A 22402-nucleotide genomic window follows, 5' to 3' on the forward strand; every position below is an offset into this window, starting at 1 on the left:
AGTGGCTCCTTTTCTTTGCTCAAAGAAAAAGGCCCAGATGAAGGAGATCATTTAAATACTTATGACAAATAAGAGAAAGTGGAAAAAGTCATCTCATTAACACTGAATTAGCCCATCATAAAAGGCCCAGTTTAATCTCTCTATCTTCTTTTATGTCATTTCCATATTTCCCCACACCACGAATGTGTCAAGGGAAAAGATACTGGGGGAGGATTTGCTTACCCATAATCTTCATCAGTCTTGCCCCCAGCGTCAGTCCAATATAACAGTAGTAGAATTTGAGATAAAACAGTGTAGTTGTTATATAACATGGCTTCAAGAAAAGTTTCCCGCAGTCAGATCGTCACCCCTAAATGCTAATGTATAAATTTTGGAGCCACTACTGATCCTTCTTCTTTATGCTCTGCAATAGCCATGCTGAAATCCTCACAATTTACCCTGAACACTACAGTCTTTCTTCTTTAGCTTTTGTATTAATACAACATCTTATCTTAAACTGGAAAGGCCCCTCCTAGTTAGTTAATACCTTTCCTAGGAAACTTTCCTGAATTTCTAGTTTGGGTAGGATCCCCATTTTTTTTTTTTTTTTTTAAACCTACCTCTATTATTTTCCACCCATCCAGAGCTATGCTGCATTGTTCAATATATTTCAGTGCAATCTTTTTTTTTTTTTTTAAACATCTTTATTGAAGTATAATTGCTTTACAATGGTGTGTTAGTTTCTGCTTTATAACAAAGTGAATCAGTTATACATATACATATGTTCCCATATCTCTTCCCTCTTGCATCTCCCTCCCTCCCACCCTCCCTATCCCACCCCTCTAGGTGGTCACAGAGCACCGAGCTGATCTCCCTGTGCTATGCGGCTGCTTCCCACTAGCTATCTATTTTACATTTGGTAGTGTATATATGTCCATGACACTCTCTCACCCTGTCACATCTCACCCCTCTCCCTCCCCATATCCTCAAGTCCATTCTCTAGTAGGTCTGTGTCTTTATTCCCGTCTTGCCACTAGGTTCTTCATGACCTTTTTTTTTTTTTTCTCTTAGATTCCATATATATGTGTTAGCATACTGTATTTGTTTTTTTCTTTCTGACTTACTTCACTCTGTATGACAGACTCTAACTCCATCCACCTCATTACAAATACCTCCATTTCATTTCTTTTTATGGCTGAGTAATATTCCATTGTATATATGTGCCACATCTTCTTTATCCATTCATCCGATGATGGACACTTAGGTTGCTTCCATGTCCTGGCTATTGTAAATAGAGCTGCAATGAACATTTTGGTACATGACTCTTTTTGAATTATGGTTTTCTCAGGGTATATGCCCAGTAGTGGGATTGCTGGGTCATATGGTAGTTCTATTTTTAGTTTTTTAAGGAACCTCCATACTGTTCTCCATAGTGGCTGTATCAATTTACATTCCCACCAACAGTGCAAGAGGGTTCCCTTTTCTCCACACCCTCTCCAGCATTTATTGTTTCTACATTTTTTGATGATGGCCATTCTGACCGGTGGGAGATGATATCTCATTGTAGTTTTGATTTGCATTTCTCTAATGATTAATGATGTTGAGCATTCTTTCATGTGTCTGTTGGCAATCTGTATATCTTCTTTGGAGAAATGTCTGTTTAGGTCTTCTGCTCATTTTTGGATTGGGTTGTTTGTTTTTTTGTTATTGAGCTGCATGAGCTGCTTGTAAATCTTGGAGATTAATCCTTTGTCAGTTGCTTCATTTGCAAATATTTTCTCCCGTTCTGAGGATTGTCTTTTGGTCTTGTTTATGGTTTCCTTTGCTGTGCAAAAGCTTTTAAGTTTCATTAGGTCCCATTTGTTTATTTGTGTTTTTATTTCCATTTCTCTAGGAGGTGGGTCAAAAAGGATCTTGCTGTGATTTATGTCATAGAGTGTTCTGCCTATGTTTTCCTCTAAAAGTTTGATAGTGTCTGACCTTACACTTAGGTCTTTAATCCATTTTGAGTTTATTTTTGTGTATGGTGTCAGGGAGTGTTCTAATTTCATACTTTTACATGTACCTGTCCAATTTTCCCAGCACCACTTATTGAAGAGGCTGTCTTTTCTCCACTGTATATGCTTGCCTCCTTTATCAAAGATAAGGTGACCATATGTGAGTGGGTTTATCTCTGGGCTTTCTGTCCTGTTCCATTGATCTATATTTCTGTTTTTGTGCCAGTACCAAACTGTCTTGATTACTGTAGCTTTGTAATATAATCTGAAGTCAGGGAGCCTGATTCCTCCAGCTCCATGTTTCGTTCTCAAGATTGCTTTGGCTATTTGGGGTCTTTTGTGTTTCCATACAAATTGTGAAATTTTTTGTTCTAGTGCTGTGAAAAATGCCAGTGGTAGTTTTATAGGGATTGCATTGAATCTGTAGATTGCTTTGGGTAGTAGAGTCATTTTCACAATGTTGATTCTTCCAATCCAAGAACATGGTATATCTCTCCATCTATTTGTATCATCTTTAATTCCTTTCATCAGTGTCCTATAATTTTCTGCATACAGGTCTTTTGTCTCCTTAGGTAGGTTTATTCCTAGATATTTTATTCTTTTTGTTGCAATGGTAAACGGGAGTGTTTTCTTAATTTCACTTTCAGATTTTTCATCATTAGTATATAGGAATGCAAGAGATTTCTGTGCATTAATTTTGTATCCTGCTACTTTACCAAATTCATTGATTAGCTCTAGTAGTTTTCTGGTAGCTTCTTTAGGATTCTCTATGTATAGTATCATGTCATCTGCAAACAGTGACAGCTTTACTTCTTCTTTTCCGATTTGGATTCCTTTTATTTCTTTTTCTTCTCTGATTGCTGTGGCTAACACTTCCAAAACTATGTTGAATAATAGTGGTGAGAGTGGGCAACCTTGTCTTGTTCCTGATCTTAGTGGAAATGGTTTCAGTTTTTCACCATTGAGGACAATGTTGTCTGTGGGTTTGTCATATATGGCCTTTATTATGTTGAGGAAAGTTCCCTCTACGCCTACTTTCTGCAGGGCTTTTATCATAAATGGGTGTTGAATTTTGTCGAAAGCTTTCTCTGCATCTATTGAGATGATCATATGGTTTTTCTCCTTCAATTTGTTAATATGATGTATCACGTTGATTGATTTGCGTATATTGAAGAATCCTTCCATTCCTGGAATAAACCCCACTTGATCATGGTGTATGATCCTTTTAATGTGCTGTTGGATTCTGTTTGCTAGTATTTTGTTGAGGATTTTTTTTTACATTTTTTTTGGCTGCACCGCGCAGCATGTGGGATCCCTAGTTCCCCGATCAGGGATCGAACCCGCGCCCCCTGCACTGGAAGCGCGGCGTCTCAACCACTGGACCACCAGGGAAGTCCCTGTTGAGGATTTTCGCATCTATGTTCATCAGTGATATTGGCCTGTAGTTTTCTTTCTTTGTGACATCTTTGTCTGGTTTTGGTATCAGGGTGATGGTGGCCTCGTAGAATGAGTTGGGGAGTGTTCCTCCCTCTGCAATATTTTGGAAGAGTTTGAGAAGGATAGGTGTTAGCTCTTCTCTAAATGTTTGATAGAATTCGCCTGTGAAGCCATCTGGTCCTGAGCTTTTGTTTGTTGGAAGATTTTAAATCACAGTTTCAATTTCAGTGCTTGTGATTGGTCTGTTCATATTTTCTATTTCTTCCTGGTTCAGTCTCGGCAGGTTGTGCATTTCTAAGAATCTGTCCATTTCTTCCAGGTTGTCCATTTTATTGGCATAGAGTTGCTTGTAGTAATCTCTCATGATCGTTTGTATTTCTGCAGTGTCAGTGGTTACTTCTCCTTTTTCATTTCTAATTCTATTGATTTGAGTCTTCTCCCTTTTTCTCTTGATGAGTCTGGCTAATGGTTTATCAATTTTGTTTATCTTCTCAAAGAACCAGCTTTTAGTTTCATTGATCTTCACTATTGTCTCCTTCATTTCTTTTTCATTTATTTCTGATCTGATCTTTATGATTTCTTTCCTTCTGCTAGCTTTGGGGTTTTTTTGTTCTTCTTTCTCTAATTGCTTCAGGTGCAAGGTTAGGTTGTTTATTCGAGATGTTTCCTGTTTCTTGATGTAGGCTTGTATTGCTATAAACTTCCCTCTTAGAACTGCTTTTGCTGCATCCCATAGGTTTTGGGTCGTCGTGTCTCCATTGTCTTTTGTTTCTAGGTATTTTTTGATTTCCCCTTTGATTTCTTCAGTGATCACTTCGTCATTAAGTAGCGTATTGTGTAGCCTCCATGTGTTTGTATTTTTTACAGATCTTTTCCTGTAATTGATATCTAGTCTCATAGCGTTGTGGTCAGAAAAGATACTTGATACGATTTCAATTGTCTTAAATTTACCAAGGCTTGATTTGTGACCCAAGATATGATCTATCCTGGAGAATGTTCCATGAGCACTTGAGAAAAATGTGTATTCTGTTGTTTTGGGTGGAATGTCCTATAAATATCAATTAAGTCCATCTTGTTTAATGTATCATTTAAAGCTTGTGTTTCCTTATTTATTTTCATTTTGGATGATCTGTCCATTGGTGAAAGTGGGGTGTTAAAGTCCCCTACTATGATTGTGTTACTGTCGATTTCCCCTTTTATGGCTGTTAGTATTTGCCTTATGTATTGAGGTGCTTCTATGTTGGGTGCATAAATATTTACAATTGTTATACCTTCCTCTTGGATTGATCCCTTGATCATTATATAGTGTCCTTCTTTGTCTCTTGTAATAGTCTTTATTTTAAAGTCTATTTTGTCTGATATGAGAATTGCTACTCCAGCTTTCTTTTGATTTCCATTTGCATGGAATATCTTTTTCCATCCCCTCACTTTCAGTCTGTATGTGTCTCTAGGTCTGAATTGGGTCTCTTGTAGACAGCATATATTATATGGGTCTTGTTTTTGTATCCATTCAGCCAGTCTGTGTCTTTTGGTGGGAGCATTTAATCCATTTACATTTAAGGTAATTATCGATATGTATGTTCCTATTCCCATTTTCTTAAATGTTTTGGGTTTGTTATTGTAGGTGTTTTCCTTCTCTTGTGTTTCTTGCCTAGAGAAGTTCCTTTAGCATTTGTTGTAGAGCTGGTTTGGTGGTGCTGAACTCTCAGCTTTTGCTTGTCTGTAAAGGTTTTAATTTCTCCATCAGATCTGAATGAGATCCTTGCTGGGTAGAGTAACCTTGGTTGTAGGTTTTTCTCCTTCATCACTTTAAGTATATCCTGCCACTCCCTTCTGGCTTGCAGGGTTTCTGCTGAAAGATCAGCTGTTAACCTTATGGGGATTCCCTTGTGTGTTATTTGTTGTTTTTCCCTTGCTGCTTTTAATATGTTTTCTTTATATTTAATTTTTGACAGTTTGATTAATATGTGTCTTGGCGTGTTTCTCCTTGGATTTATCCTGTATGGGACTCTCTGTGCTTCCAGGACTTGATTAACTATTTCCTTTCCCATATTAGGGAAGTTTTCAACTCTAATCTCTTCAAATATTTTCTCAGTCCCTTTCTTTTTCTCTTCTTCTTCTGGGACCCCTATAATTCGAATGTTGGTGCGTTTAATGTTGTCCCAGAGGTCTCTGAGACTGTCCTCAGTTCTTTTCATTCTTTTTTCTTTATTCTGCTCTGCAGTAGTTATTTCCACTATTTTATCTTCCAGGTCACTTATCCGTTCTTCTGCCTCAGTTATTCTGCTATTGATCCCGTCTAGAGTATTTTTAATTTCATTTATTGTGTTTTTCATCGTTACTTGGTTCCTCTTTAGTTCTTCTACGTCCTTGTTAAATGTTTCTTGTATTTTCTCCATTCTATTTCCAAGATTTTGGATCATGTTTACTATCATTATTCTGAATTCTTTTTCAGGTATACTGCCTATTTCCTCTTCATTTGTTAGGTCTGGTGTGTTTTGACCCTGCTCCTTCACCTGCTGTGTGTTTTTTTTGTCTTCTCCTTTTGCTTATCGTACTGTGTTTGGGGTCTCCTTTTCACAGGCTGCAGGTTCGTAGTTCCCGTTGTTTTTGGTATCTGTCCCCAGAGGCTAAGGTTGGTTCAGTGGGTTGTGTAGGCTTCCTGGTGGAGGGGACTAGTGCCTGTGTTCTGGTGGATGAGGTTGGATCTTGTCTTTCTGGTGGGCACGTCCACGTCTGGTGGTGTGTTTTGGGGTGTCTGTGGCCTTATTATGATTTTAGGTAGCCTCTCTGCTAATGGATGGGGCTGTGTTCTTGTCTTGCTAGTTGTTTGGCATAGGGTGTCCAGCACTGTAGCTTGCTGGTCGTTGAGTGAAGCTGGGTCTTGATGTTGAGATGGAGATCTCTGAGAGATTTTCACCGTTTGGTATTACATGGAGCTGGGAGGTCTCTTGTGGACCAGTGTCCTGAAGTTGGCTCTCCCACCTCAGAGGCACAGCCCTGATGCCTGGGTGGAGCACCAAGAGTCTTTCTTCCACACGGCTCAGAATAAAAGGGAGAAAAAATAGAAAGAAAGAAAGAAAGAGGATAAAATAAAATAAAATAAAGCTATTATAATAAAAAATAAGAAAAAAATTATTAAGAATAAATTTATTATGAAAAAATTTTTTTTATTTTTTAAAATAGATTTATTAATTTTTTATAATAAAAAATAAGAAAAAAATTATTAAGAAAAAATTTATTAAGAAAAAAATTTTACTTTTTTAAAATAAAAAATATGAAAAAACTTATTAAAAAAATTTTTTAATTTTTTAAAAATAGAAAATAAGGAAAAAATTATTAAGAAAACATTTATTAGGAAAAAACATTTTTTTAAGGAAAAAAAAAAAAAAACCAACGGACGGACCTAACCCTAGGACTAATGGTGAAAGCAAAGCTATACAGACAAAATCTCACCCAGAAGCATACACATATACACTCACAAAAAAAGGAAAAGCGGAAAAATTAATATATCCTGCTCCCAAAGTCCACCTCCTGAATTTGGGATGATTCGTTGTCTAGTCAGGTATTCAACAGATGCAGGCACATCAAGTTGTTTGTGGAGCTTTAATCCGCTGCTTCTGAGGCTGCTGGCAGAGATTTCCCTTTCTCTTCTTTGTTCGTACAGCTCCCGGGGTTCAGCTTTGGATTTGGACCCGCCTCTGCATGTAGGTCGCCTGAGGGCGTCTGTTCCCTGCCCAGACAGAACGGGGTTAAAGGAGCAGCTGACTAGGGGGCTCTGGCTCACTCAGGCCTGGGGGAGGGAGGGGTACAGATGCGGGGCGACACTGCGGCGGCAGAAACCGGCGTGACGTTGCAGCAGCCTGCGGCGCGCCATGCGTTCTCCCGGGGAAGTTGTCCCCGGATCACGGGAGCCTGGCCGTGGTGGGCTGCACCGGCTCCCGGGAGGGGCAGTGTGGAGAGTGACTTGTGCTCGCACACAGGCTTCTTGGTGGCGGCAGCAGCAGCCTTAGCGTCTCATGCCCGTCTCTGGGGTCCGCGCTGATAACGCGGCTCGCGCCCGTCTCTGGTGTCCGCGCTGATAGCCGCGGCTCACGGCTGTCTCTGGAGTTCGTTTATGCGGCGCTCTGAATCCCCTCTCCTTGCGCGCCGCGAAACAAGGAGGCAAGAAAAAGTCTCTTGCCTCTTCGGCAGCTGCAGACTTTCCCGTGCTCCCTCCCGGCTAGCTGTGGTGCGCTAACCCCTTCAGGCTGTGTTCACGCCGCCAACCCCAGTCCTCTCCCTGCGATCCGACCGAAGTCCGAGCCTCAGCTCCCAGCCCCCGCCCGCCCCGGCGGGTGAGCAGACAAGCCTCTCGGGCTGGTGAGTGCTGCTCGGCGCTGAGCCTCTGTGCGGGAATCTCTCTGCTTTTCCCTCTGCACCCCTGTTGCTGTGGGATCCGCGCTGATAGCCGCGGCTTGCGCCCGTCTCTGGAGCTCGTTTAGGCGGCGCTCTGAATCCCCTCTCCTTGCGCGCCGCGAAACAAAGAGGCAAGAAAAAGTCTCTTGTCTCTTTGGCAGCTGCAGACTTTTTCCCGGACTCCCTCCTGGCTAGCTGTGGTGCGCTAACCCCTTCAGGCTGTGTTCATGCTGCCAACCCCAGTCCTCTCCCTCAGGATGCCCATTTAAGTGCTTCCATAGAACTGTGCTTACCTCTCTCCTAGTATCTTTCATTTATTCATTTAGTAAACACTTAGCATAATAGATTCTGTAGTATTACCAGAGATTCAACTGGGAGAAGGATAGATACTGATCCTCAAAATGAACATTGGACACAGATTACTTAGTAAAGAGTTAATTTATACTTTCAAGAAACAATCTCTGTGGTACATAAATAGTTTAATGTCCAAAAAATTATGGAACACTTCATAAATCATTTTATCAGACTAAAATAACTCTTACACCCCAAATTGTCAAAGATAGAACAAAACTATGGTTCAGTCTCATTTGAATATATATGTAAAATTTGTAAATATATTCAAAACAATTCCAACTGTATATTAAAATAATTTAATGAATGCAAGACATTCCGAATATTATTTAGATATCTATCAACATAATATACCAAACAAATAATAGCAGAAACTCCTATATGATCATCTAGATAGATACAAAAAAACCATTTGCTAGAATTTAACATTCTTGATAAAAACTCTTAGTAATTTAGACATGGGCCAATTTGATTTTAAATGATGAAACTCTGGAGGTGTTTCTCTAAAAGTCAGTTAAGAATTACTGTTATTGTCATCATTATTATTACTTAATAGTATTTTTCTGAAATAATCAATAGACAATTGTAATTTGTTTTTCTTTAGGATGCTGAAAATCTGGTCTGTAGTGGTGGAGCATGTTACGATATGTGAGAAAACATACCTTCATATGTTGTACCACTGAAAATTGTATTCTTGCAGAGGAGTTAAGGATAAGGAAAAATGCTCATGATATATTATTATGTGATAAAAGCAAGTTACTTGGCAATATAAATAATCACAATTTTGTGTATGTGTAGCTGGAAGAAACAAAAATATTAACTGTGGTTTTCTTTGTCAGATTGGGTTTGAAGCATTTAACTTTTCTTAATCTTTTTCATATTTTCCAATTTTTCTATGCTAAACCTATGTATTTTAATTGTAAAAATAAGAATAACAAATTTTCTTAATAGGGAACTGCCCTGGGGCAAAGGTTAGCATCTCTGTGTTCTTTCTAATGATTAGGAGAAGCCAAAGAGGCCAGAAGGTCCAGGCATTTGTTGGCTCCAGCTGTCTTTAAAACCCAAGAAGGAAAAAGAACAGTCAATGGATTGGAATTGACTTGAGATTTTCTGTTGCTTTTTTTCATAGACTAATCAGGCCATTTAATGTTCCAGTTTCAACCAATCAATCTCACAAATATATCCACTCTGAGAAGATGTACTGACACAGCCCAATTCTTGCAAAAAAGATTATAGAGCCCACCATTTAGAATGTGACCAAGGTTAGCGGTACAGATAGGATTCATTAAAAAAGGAACAACAGTATCATATAGTAAAGAGAAAGAGGAGATACCTGGTAGAAAGGCAAGACCTTGGGGAAGCAGTTGGGGGCTTCCGTTACTTTTGCTTCTTTCTCTTTCTCCAAAAAATGTAAAGTTTCAATTTCTTGGCTCCCTGAGCTTTATCCATCTCCCGAAAGGCCCTGTCCTTAGATTATTTTTCACCATTGGGCACCACCTATGCAAGGAAAGAAAACATCGAGACTCACAGATCATGTGCATCTATCGTCTACCTGTATTTGCCAATGGAAGTTTGTCTGTAAATCATATAAATTCAGCCAGTGTTCCCTATTTTTCCCCAGGAGCCTCTTAAATCGGGCTCTACCTCAGCCATCCTGGAAGGCTTCCTCAGGAGTAAGTTTCCAGCACTAGTATTGAATTCTAATTTCAGAGTTATCAGGTTCCCCTTTTGTTTGTAAAACGACTTTGTTCTTCACAATATGAAACACCCGTCACAGGAGATCCCCAGTGCTTGTGTGAATAAATAAGCTTCTATGAGCCCCCAAAGGAAACATTAATGAATAAGATGGAGTGAGCAAAGGCAAAGGTAAAAAAGAAAGGCCTTTTCTCCTTTTTCTACGTGGTATTGCGAATTATTCCGGGTTTTTCACTAACATTTCTGTGTGGAAACCAAGTGCAATTTTTTTGTTGTTGGAAACACAGCAACAGCCTTTAACTCTTATCTAGTGGGAACGTCTATCTGAGCAACAGGCTCACTCCTGGGATTGATTCACCTGGCTTATCCTGAATGCTCTCACCATCTCCAAGGCTGTGCCCTGGAAGCCTACTGTGCCCTAATCCTTTTATCCCTTTGTCCGAAATGCTGATAAGATTTATTTATGAAAAAGTACCATGTCTTAATGCAAACAGCAGTTGTCTAGGAGTCAGAGAACTTAGAGTTTAGTCTCCTCTCTGTGGTTTCTTAACTGTACAGACCTTGGGCAAGACACAAACTGTCTGAATGTGATGTGCCATCTGTAATATTAGCATAATAGCACCTATTTTATAGAATTGTTGTAAACTAAGTACGTGTGACATGTGATAGTCCTTGATACAGAGTAATTGCGCAACCCGTGTTAATTTAATCTGGACTTTCAGGTTCACATTTTTTCCCCTTTTTTCATCGTAAGAAGAAATAATAATTTAAAATGATGTTTATAGATATTCAAGATATTTCCTTAATTTAATAATTCTTTTTGTCTAATTTCCTTTTTAATTTTTTATTTAGAGCCTTTCAAATTAATAAAAGAAAAAAGACTGAGGAACTGTCACAAACTGGAAGAGACAAAAGACAAATAACAATTATATAGAGTGTGGGACCTTGAAAAGGATCCTAGAACAGAAACAGACACTAGTGGAAAATCGGTGAAATCTGAATAAAGTCCACAGTTAATATAATGTACCAACCTTAATATCTTATTCTTGATACTTGTACTATGGTTGTGTAAGATATTGACATTGGAGGTTAGTTGAGAGATGTAAGGGAACTCTTTGAACTAATTTGGTAAATTTTCTGAAAGTTTAAAATCAGTTCAAAGTGAAAAGTTTAAAAATATATAAAAAGTAAATTATTGAGAACTTATTATTTCCATTTCTCTTTCTTTTTCTGAAACAAATCTTTACAACTCTGCCCCAGTACTTCCTATTTAATTTTTTGTGTAGGATTCTTACCTTCTCCACACCCAATAGGTAGCATGTCCTGTTGGGACTTCAGTTTCTAAAAAAGGATGTAGTGTTAGACACAAGCACACTCATCACTATATATCATTCTTTATTCTATTCCAGTATTTTACCAACTTCTTGGTAATAAATTCGTAATAAATTCATTGTGGTTGCACTTCCTCAAGCTAGTTGACATCTTAGCTTTCTTCTTTTTTTGAGCTGTTTGGTAAGGCTGTCATTCTTACCTGAATGTTCTGTCTTGAGTTCGTATTAATAGTAAATCTTACAAATATTCCCCAATCTCTGAGCCTTAAAAATTTCCTTAGGACCCATCAGTGGCTCTGATAGCAATTTAAATCCTTCTTTGTTTTCTTCTAAGAGACTCTATAATCTCAGAAGGGATTTAAATAGTATCTCTAAACTATTATGTGGAGAGTAGTAGTAGTTTTTAAAGCTTTAGGGATATTGCCTCAAAGATCTAATTAAATCTAACTTATTAAATGATAATTTATTTTTTAATAAATTAAAAATGTATTAAATTAACATATATACACACTACTATATATAAAATAGATAATCAACAAGGACCTACTGTATAGCACAGGGGACTCTACTGAATACCCTGTAATAACCTATATGGGAAAAGAATCTGGAAAAGATTAGATATATGTATATGTATAACTAAATCACTTTACTGTACACCTGAAACTAACACAACATTATAAATCATATATACTCCAATATAAAAAAAAGATAAAAATAAAAATTTCCTGATTAAATAAATAATACATACTTATTGGAAAAGATCTGGGAAATTTGGAAAAATTCAAATGAAGAAATTAAATTCATCCACCATTTCAATTATAGTAACTATTAATATTTTAATATAGTCATATGCATATACTATATATAATAAACTCAAGAGCATAGTGCATTTCTAACTTTCTAACCTACTTTAAAAAATAATTGTATATTTTGAATTGTCCTCTGTTATTTTTTCAGGCAATTTTAACTGATTTCAAAATATCTGTAAATGGAAAATAGGGAACAAAAAAATAAATGGAGAGTGAAACAGTAATTTTCCACTTTTGACAATAATGACAATGGTGAAAGACTAGAATCAGTGATTCTCTTTATTCCCTATTCCTAATGAGTAAAAGCCCATTCCCAACATTAAATCTTATGATTTTTGTAGAATGGAAAATCCAGTGCAATATGGTTCATTTTTCCTTGGTGGAGTAGGGAGACGTAAGGCTGTAATAGCTGAAGGTGTAGATGCCCAGCCTCAAGAGAATGGGCAACACATTCCTGCCATTGCTTCCCAACTGCTTCCTCTAACTCCACTTATCCTGTTGGTTGGCTCTCTGACCGTGTTGTGATAGCTCCAAATCTTATTTTAATTCCATTCACATTTATATCATACCAGCACCTCTAGAGTATATATATTAGTAAGAGGGATGTGACTTTAACATGGAGACCCAAGATCATTTGTAAAAGATAAACCATGAAAGAAACAGAAACAAACAAACCAAAAAACCACAACAACAACAACAAAAAAGATAAACCATGAGGCAAGAAGTTAGTATGAATAATTTGGAAAAAGTAATGGGCAACAGTACTTTAATAACATTATAAACATTTGTTGTATTTCTTTTATTCCTATTTGAGATCTGATTATGTGAAAGATCTTTCACTAAATTTTGATGTCAAAATTGTGAGGATGTACAGAGATGAAAAAGCAAGGTTCTTGCTTTCAGATAGCTAATTACATAAACATAAGACAAGGCAAAGTGAAACTTGTTCCATAAGGTTAAAAACAAAGAACAATAATTTTACAATAGTTTTCTGCCTCCATGAATGTTATTACGTGATATTTCTTTTTAATAATATTACTATAATTTTACTGTTTGATTTTTGAATGTTAAACCACTCATATTTCTAGAATTAACTCCACTTAATTGTAAGCTATTGTTCCTTTTATATAACACTTCATTCAATGTACTAATTGTTTTTTGAGGATTTTTTCCAACTGTGTTCATGAGAGCTAGGCTCTTAATTTTCCTTTTAAACATAATCCTGTTAGATTTTGGTATGAAGTTTATGCTAGCCTCATAAAATGAATTGGGAAACTTTCCTGCATTTTCTATCTGTGAATAGATTGTGTAAAACTGAATTTATTTCTTTCTTAAAAGAAAGAAATTTCAATTTCAATCTTTCTTAAAAGATTGAAATAATTCATGGTGGAGTTATTTGAGCTAAATATTTTTTAGGGAAGATGATAATAATGAATTCACTTTTTAAATAGATATAGGACTTCTGGTTCCAAACAAGTTGGAACAGACGCTTCTCCCTATTCTGTTAAATACAGCTAAAACTCTGGATATTATATATAAAAAAGCCTAAGACGACTGGGAAAGGTAGAGAGAAAAAAGACCAGCTAGTGCCGTTGGGACCCAAGCAACCAAAAGGGAGTGGGTTTCCTGGATTTCCTTTTTGCCTTCTATATATCTCAGACTGAATTCTAGATAAGCCTACGACTTGGAAACACCAGTGGGAATAAACAAAAAAGCACCAAGGAAATCTTACTCTCTGTAGCCAAAGGACCGAGAGGAGAGTAGCTTAGCAGGATAGAAAACATTTTGGCAATACTTGCCATATTGCAGGCGAACACCAGAGAAAAATACTGCAGCCCTTCCCCCTCTTCTTCAGCTAATATCAAGTAGGAAGCCTAGACTTCCACCCTCCTCCAGCTGTAGCAGGTGCCCTTCCCCTCCAGACAGGATTTCAGAAGAGTACTAGTGGCAAGTCAGGGCTTTCCCTACATCCCATTGGCAATGGATTTTCCTATCCCCATTGTGTCATGAAGGCCATGCGGTGAACCTATACTTCCACCCCATCTAGTATGAATGAGGTAGTGACTCCCTTCCCTAAAGGGCATGGTTTTAGAAGAGGGCTGCTAAAACAGAAGATTTGAGTAAGATCCAGATTCTCATAGTACATAAAATATCCAGGATAAAAATGAATATCACTCTTCAAACAAAGAATCAGGTATCTCAATGTAAATGATAAAAGACAATCTCCAGATGCAATGACAAGATGAACATCTGTTGGAATTATTTGACAAGCAATTTAAAGCAGCATTATAAAATACTTCAGTGAGCAATTATGCATACATTTGAAACAAATGAAAAAAATAGAAAGCCTAAGCAGAGAAATCGAAAGTCTTGGAAAAGAGATGGGAAATATAAATAAGAACCAAAAGGAGATTTTGGAACTGAAAAATACAGTAATGTAAATAAAAAATTCCATTGGTAACCTCAATAACAGAATAGATGGGGTAGTATGGAACATGTTGGTATGATTTTCTGTTCTTTTTTTAAACTTGGAAATAGAATCTAAGATTATTTTCTAATAAATATATTTGGGGCTATAAATTTTCTTCTGATCCCTGGCTTTAGCTGGATTCCATAAGTTTTTAGTAGTATCTTCATTACCATTTGATTCAAAACAGCTTTATTTTTTGTTGTGATTTCTTCCTCATACTATACGTTATTAGGAGTCCATATGTAAGTTCCTAACATTTGGGATATTTTTAGTTATATTTTCTTTTTAAAAATTTTTCTAGCTTAAATCTATATGGTCAAAGAACATTCTATGAATGACTTAAATTACTTGAAAGTATTTGAAGCTTATTTTAATGCCTCATATAGTTATAGTTTTCATTCTGCTATATATCCCATTTATTGAGTTTCTTATTTCAACTGTTAAATGTTTAATACCCAGTATTACCGTATGATTCTTTTTTTGTTAACTGCTTATTTCTGCTTTATGCCATGAATATGCTTCCTTATCTCATCAAGGATATTTATTTTGCTCTATCAAAATTTTTGCCCTCTCTTGTTCAATGAATTCTGCCTCATGTGATCTTGGGTTGCACATTTTATTATCTTTCTTTTATAAAAGTTGTGTTCACCATTTATCACATTATTCTTCTCTATAGAATTTGTTTTCCTCTGAGGTACCTTGGTCAGTAATGTGTACCTTATACGGAAAAGGCAAAAGTCCAGGCCCTAACTTGTGCTACTTCAGGTGAGTACAAAAGTAGAGAGCCCATTGTACTACACTTGGGGTATGTGCAAATATGGTTGCTCATCTGGAAACCCTAACTCTTAGGGTACTTATCCTTCACCTCTTCCTGGATGCTGTTCTTCTAAGTCCTTTTCTTCATTGGTAAACATATTTCATCTTGTGTAGTGAGAAGAGACAGAAAGAGGGAACTCCCTAGGTAGGTAGGCTGCTTTGTGTGCACTTGTAGTGAGTTATTCACTCTTCAACTCTTCTTAGCTCTGGACCACTCTCATGTTGCCTTACGTACCTTTGCTTGTAAGGATTATAGAAGGGTCAAGCATAATTTCCTTATGGCAATGCAACAGAGAAGGAGGAACTCTACTCAAAACTACTCCCACAATCTATTTCTTGTCAGTGGCTACGTTCTGTTTCCTTGGGTTTCTTCCAGTTTCATTCTATTCTTCAGGTTGATATATTTTTAATCTTATTTCTATGTCATTTCCATGTTTGAGTGGGGAAGAAGTCAAAAGATTATGCTAGTTTGCTCTCTGCAAAAACTGGAAATATAGTACTTTCATAATAAGTTGTTTATTGATGATTAATTAGATTAAAAATTTATTAAGAAACAGTCCTCATACAGAGACCTGTATTGGAACTGAGTTAAGTTAGATTGATCTGTGCTATATTTATTTTTCCCTTGCCTCCATCTCTTGCTATCTCAACCAGATTTATTGATTGGTAGTGTGTTTTTGTTTTGTTTTGTTTTAACCACAACTTGGATCCTTCCACTGCTTAGTGTTGGAGATATTCCATTCAAATTCTAGGTAACTGACCCCATATGATGTCCCTGTTCTGTTTCTTATATAATGGGCTAATTGGTATTTACTTGTTGCCTTCTACTATTCCATCAATCTGTCACTCTTCTGTCTTGATAGATTCTTTTCTGCCATGTACAAAACCCACCTGTTAGAGAAACAGGCAAGAGAGAAAATGATAAGGAGGCTGTGAGAGATTCTCATGATTAAATAAGTTAACATACTGATCCCAGTGTAGCTGTATTATGGCTAATATTAACAATTTAGATAAATTTTAGCCTGCGGATCTAGATGAGGTTCTGTGCCCATTCAACAAAAATGTATGAAAACATTGCCTTTATCTAACTTTAAGGTGATGAAGGCCTATCATGAAATCAAAATTTTGTTCACAATTCATATAAAATATAGCTGTATTTAAATAGAGTACATTATTTTAGGGAACAGAAGAGGCGTGAGCCAGATTAAGTGACTGATACCTAATTACATGGTTAGTTTGTCTTTAGATGGATTGAAATGGACAGGTGTACCAGCTTCCTGGTAAAGGGACAAGAGGATGGTATTTGAATGCCATCAATAACTAAGAGATACAGAGGGACCTGGGAGTTAGGGAACTAGAGCAGTATATGCCAGCCCCTCCAGGGAGAAGCATGGAATGATGTGTGGCCTAGCCTGAGGGAGAGCAGCGTGAATGGAGAATCCAGGGCAATCTCTGGAGGATAGATGAGCAGTTGACATTAGGGGATTCGACCCCAGATATTAAAACCCTAGGCATCAGCTTGCCATTTTTGTAATGGGCTATAGTACTTAGCAGAGGACTAAAGTAATTTCATGGGATCTAGGGAAGAAGCAGACCTGGTTCCTAGAACAAGGAGGCCTCAATTAGTACACACTGAATTGAATGAAACCAGGAAGGGAGATGACAAGATGATAGTCTAGGACTTAGAAATGTTGAAGAGCGGTACTTGATCATGAGTTTCGTATTAGTACATCTTAAATGTTTCTTCTTACAATATGTGTCCTGGAAGGGACAGCCATATATATATATATATATGTATCATAGCTGTAGGTGATATTTATGTGGTGGCTGAGTACACTTGAGACAACAGATATACAAGCTGTATTTATCAGAGTGGTTCAGGGAAATACACTGAATACTGTCTTTCTGTTTCTCATTTGAACGTTTTGTAAATAATATTGCTTCACAGTATTATTGTGAGTAGTACTGCTCAGATACCTGGAGGGAGTGCAGGACTCCCTCCATTGCCTAGGAATGGCCAGAACTGGCTGTGGCGCTGGGTGGGACAACCCAGGCTGGGACTGGATTCCATGTGAATCCTAGCCACATGAAGTTAGGGTTGCTAGGCTAGCAAATAAAAATAGATGGTGCCCAGTTAAATTTGAATTATTTCTAATTGCCTTCCCATATGTACACTGGGAAAGAAGAAAAGTATTGTATAGGAAATATTTGTACTAAAAATTACTTGTTTATCTGGAATGAATTATAAGTATCTATACTACATACCTCTTTAATTATATTTCTATAAATATATGGCTCTACTTAACATTTCTTTGTCTTGCGTAATTTGCTTATAAAACTCCTTGCAGTTACAGACTATCTTCCATTTGCATTGTAATGTGGCTTTTACTGTGGTCACATCAAAACTATTTAATTCCTTTGTCTACTCAACATTCATTAATGAGAAAACATGTCCAACATTTGCATTATGAGCCAGTATACTGAAAAAGTAGTCACATAAAGTTCACAACTCCGAGAACTGCTCTTCAAATTTGATTTTTTGAAGCATATAATACCATCTTTCATGACATAAGTTGCTTTCCCATTGTTTAGGATTATGTTGCTCAACGACTTTTTAAAACTATTGTCCACTGACAAAAAAGCATTGTTGTCAAATTTTATTCCCTTCTTTTAAAAATTACACATGATATTTTCACTTGTTTCCATGCTGGAAGAGTATTTTACAACATCTGAGTAAAATGATTGAAATCTTCAAGGGTTGATATTGATTTCAAAAGATAGTCATGGCAAGTGTCATAATAATTATCCACTTCAAGTCGGAACATCTTTTCCTGTTCATAAGTAAAGTGTGGTTTGCTCACATCATGGAAATTGTTGATGTGGTCTGCTCTGTATTGTGTCATGCCAATGTGGGCATGACTGAAGGACAGGTTGGATAAATTTGGGGGTATTGTGTGCGTATTTGAACAGAGGGCCTGAGTGAGCAAAATTAAAATGACTGTGCACATGATTCTGGCTGTTTAGAGAGGCTAGTGAGACCAGAATGAAGCTTATGGGTTCTGAGCCTCCAGGATTTAGAGGTCAAAATAAAGGTTATTAGCAGATACTTTATTAAGAACAAGTATCATTTTGACCTAAGTGTCACAGATTACTGCTACATCTTTCCATCAGATATAGTTAATTCTAATTTCTATGTCTTGACCATTTTACCTGGAGAGCAGTTCTAAATTTGGTCTTCCCAGAGGGTGTAAGGTCAGAAGATTTATTTTTTTTGTGAGTTCCACCTTAATTAAATTGTATTAACAACTGTGTTTTAATTACTTCTAAGGGACTTCATCCCAAAAGTACTAGAAATTTTCTAAATTCTATCCAAACTACATTGTGAACTTTAAATTGCTTTTGGGATTAGAAATATCCTTAAAGCAGCAATGACTTTAAGTTGTTTGGTGCTGCACTGGCTAATCCTTTAAGGGATCCTCTATTAGTGAAATGACTGTAAAAAGCCCCAACTTTCATTTTACTGGAAGTCAGTTCTATTTTGCTAGTGGTTAATTGCTTTTTTTTTTTCTTTTTACAATGTAGCAATGGCAGCTACTTGATATTAATGAAAAGTGAGAAGCAGATAGTTCTTCTTATAGTTATCTTACTGAATTTACTGGGATGGAATTTATGAGACCTGCAATCTCATTAAAAAGTAAGGCTGGGCTTCCCTTGGTGGCGCAGTGGTTGAGAGTCTGCCTGCCAAGGCAGGGGACACGGGTTCGAGCCCTGGTCTGGGAGGATCCCACATGCCGCGGAGCAACTAGGCCCGTGAGCCACAACTACTGAGCCTGCGCGTCTGGAGCTTGTGCTCCGCAACAAGAGAGGCCGCGACAGTGAGAGGCCCGCGCACCGCGATGAAGAGTGGCCCCCGCTCGCCGCAACTAGAGGAAGCCCTTGCATAGAAAACGAAGACCCAACACAGCCAAAAATAAATAAATTAAATAAATTAAAAAAAAAAAAAAAAGTAAGGCTACTTCTGTTTCTGGCACTTTAATATAGAAATACTCTATATTCCAGTAAGTGGGGATACAGCTAATTATAATGTATTGCTAATGCTTAAGAATATTTTTGAATGACTCACCCCTCTTTATTATGGGTTTTCTGAATATGCAGTGAGAGGAAGATCAGCAGAGCAGCTGTTAGAGCAGAGGCAGCTGATTTCTATGCAGGGAGAAGATAATATGTATTTTCTCATACCTGGAGGTAAAAGAGTAAATCCCCTGTCACTTAAATTTCTCAGTTTATACATTTATTTTTGTTTTGACTGTAGATTGAGACATGTGCACTAGAGTTTTCTGAGATCAACGTGTCATTCATTATCAGGCAGGACAGTAGAGTTACCTACATGTCCCAATTTGTACTGAAAAAGACTAAGAAGAGTAATTTTGTCTAACTATATTTTCTTTTATAATCATTACTAATGCCTTTGATTAATATTCTTAGGATATCGCAGGTATATATTTCTCCCCAAATTAGAAATAACCAAACATCATTTCTCTAAAAATGTGTCTTTTCAGTTTGTTCTTCTAGCCACAAAACAATGCTGCCACTGAGGTTAAATTACTGTTGAATCAGGATTTACATCTAACCATTATGTTTTAGTAACTGCGGAACAGTTATTTTTGCTAAGGCTAACATTAGTTGTGTTTTGGATTGTTTGGTCAAAATGTTATGGTGACATTGCATTCACAATAATTTCAAATTCATAATGTAAGTGAGATACACAATTCTAACCCAGTTGTATGTGTTCTGAATCTGTTTTCTAACAAGGGCATACTTTTTTGGAGTTAAAGCCTCCTTCATGTGTTCTAAAAGTCTAACTGATCTTAGCTTAGAGGATTGTAACATGTTCTTATGCTATCTGTGTATCCAATTATAGGTCCACATTACCCATAAGGGAAGCCACTTAAGGGTGCAAACAACTCTTACAAACACTGCGGTAACAGATGCACATGTATTCTGGCTGCTGCAGAATTCCTTTTGGTGAAAGAAAATATTAACATGGAAAAGACCAATCAGTCTTCTGTTACAGAATTTGTCCTACTGGGGCTTTCTGGCTACCCAGAGCTTGAGGCCATTTATTTCTTGCTGGTGCTATTTATGTACCTGGTGATCCTGCTGGGAAATGGAGTCATCATCATTGTGTCTGTGACTCTCACCTGCACACCCCCATGTACTTTTTCCTCAGTAACTTATCATTCTTGGATATTTGCTACACCAGTTCTTCTATTCCCTTATTTCTCAGCAGGTTCTTAGCTTCAAAGAAAACCATTTCCTTCTCTGGGTGTGGAGTGCAAATGTTTCTCTCCTTTGCTATAGGAGCCACAGAGTGTGTCCTTCTAAGCATGATGGCATTTGACCGCTATGTGGCCATCTGTAACCCTCTGAGATACCCCGTCATTATGAACAAGAATTCGTATGTGCCTATGGCTGCTGGGTCCTGGATTGCAGGTGGTGTCAATTCTGTGTTGCAAATGTCTCTTGCCATGCGGCTTCCTTTCTGTGGGGATAATGTCATTAATCATTTTGCTTGTGAAACCTTGGCTGTCTTAATTGGCCTGTGCTGATATCTCCATAAATGTTATTAGCATGGTTGTTGCTAATATGATTTTTCTTGTGGTTCCAGTACTTTTCATTTTTGTTTCCTATGTTTTCATTCTCTCCACCATCCTGAGGATTCCTTCTGCAGAGGGAAGGCACAAAGCCTTTTCCACCTGCTCTGCCCACCTCACAGTGGTGATTATATGCTATGGAACCATCCTCTTCATGTATGCAAAACTCAAGACTAAAGACTTCTCTGGTGCAGATAAAGTACAAGTCACAGACAAAATCATCTCTCTCTTCTATGGTGTCGTGACTCCTATGCTCAACCCCCTCATCTATAGTTTGAGGAACAAAGATGTGAAGGCAGCTGTGAAGAACATACTCTGTCGGAAATGCTCCTCAGAGGATATGTGAATGTTGCTGTTTTTAAAAAAAATTCATTTACTATGAATGCAGGACTAGTTCTCACCTGGAGTTCCAAAGTAAATGTAAGGGTTGGTAGTATCATTAATTCTTGAAATTCTCATTTTTCTGTTCCTAGCATCTAAATGTGAGAGAAATCTGGGGCCTGTATTCTTCATGACTGGCTTAAAGAACAAAAGGGAAAGAAATCTATGGGTAAAAGGATTCTCATCCAAACCACCCACCTTCACAGAATTTATTATAGTTTAACTCTGGAATGATGAGTTCTGTAATCTTATGTGTACAGAAGTACCTTGTAACTAGTTTAACTTCTTATTCTCTATTGGCATCAGTTTTCTAGTCTCATATCTTTCTTAGGAAGGTAAAGTAGAAAGTGCCTTGTTAAGTGTCAGAGTGCTATATAAACTCAACATTAAATAATTCATAACAGGGTAGTGTTTGACCTTAGAGAGGGATGACCACTTTTGGCTATGTATACATTATAGGCAAGAGTAGAAAAAAATGATGCTATTTTTCCTAGGGCTGATATCCTTTTGGCTGCAATCTGGCAAGCATACTTCTGTGCAGAGGTATCTGAGGCAATGTGAAGCTTAGTGCAGATGCCCCATCTGATGGGGAAATTTGGTCTATCTTGTGTTTCAACAGATGAGCAGTGACATCTTTGAATGAAAATGATGATTACTGTTAAGTGACATAAAAATTACTTAGTTTCTAGAGAATGTGGTTGTCCACTTCTCTGAGAACATTGTGATAATGGGTTTAGAGTGTCACAGATTAGGTATTTCTACAGTTACATGAATTTCCTGTAGAATATGAGCTTTCCATTCATTCATTGAGTCATCTCTTCCTTAATTCAATTATTCAATCAACCAGTATCTACTGAATCTCTGTTTTGTTTCAGGCATTATGCTACCCATTGGCAATACCAAAACAACTAAACAACATGGAAACAAAAACAAAAACATGACCAAGGGGCACACAGTCTTGTGGAATATAGACTGACATGAATTTGGGATGAAATATTAAAGAATATTTACAGCTTTTCCATCTCCACTATCTTCTAAGCTGGATCCTTTGTTTGTATTCATAGTATGTTGGGTCTTTATTGGG

At 37.3% G+C, this 22402-nt stretch overlaps 1 pseudogene; it reads left to right on the top strand.

Annotated features, from left to right (window-relative positions):
- The first annotated feature begins 20326 nt into the window (after window positions 1-20326).
- LOC133098303 (olfactory receptor 13C7-like) lies at window positions 20327-21283 on the top strand (annotated as a pseudogene).
- The last annotated feature ends 1119 nt before the right edge of the window (window positions 21284-22402 follow it).

Source organism: Eubalaena glacialis, chromosome 9 (assembly GCF_028564815.1).
Source record: "Eubalaena glacialis isolate mEubGla1 chromosome 9, mEubGla1.1.hap2.+ XY, whole genome shotgun sequence".
In the NCBI taxonomy this organism is placed as follows: domain Eukaryota; kingdom Metazoa; phylum Chordata; class Mammalia; order Artiodactyla; family Balaenidae; genus Eubalaena; species Eubalaena glacialis.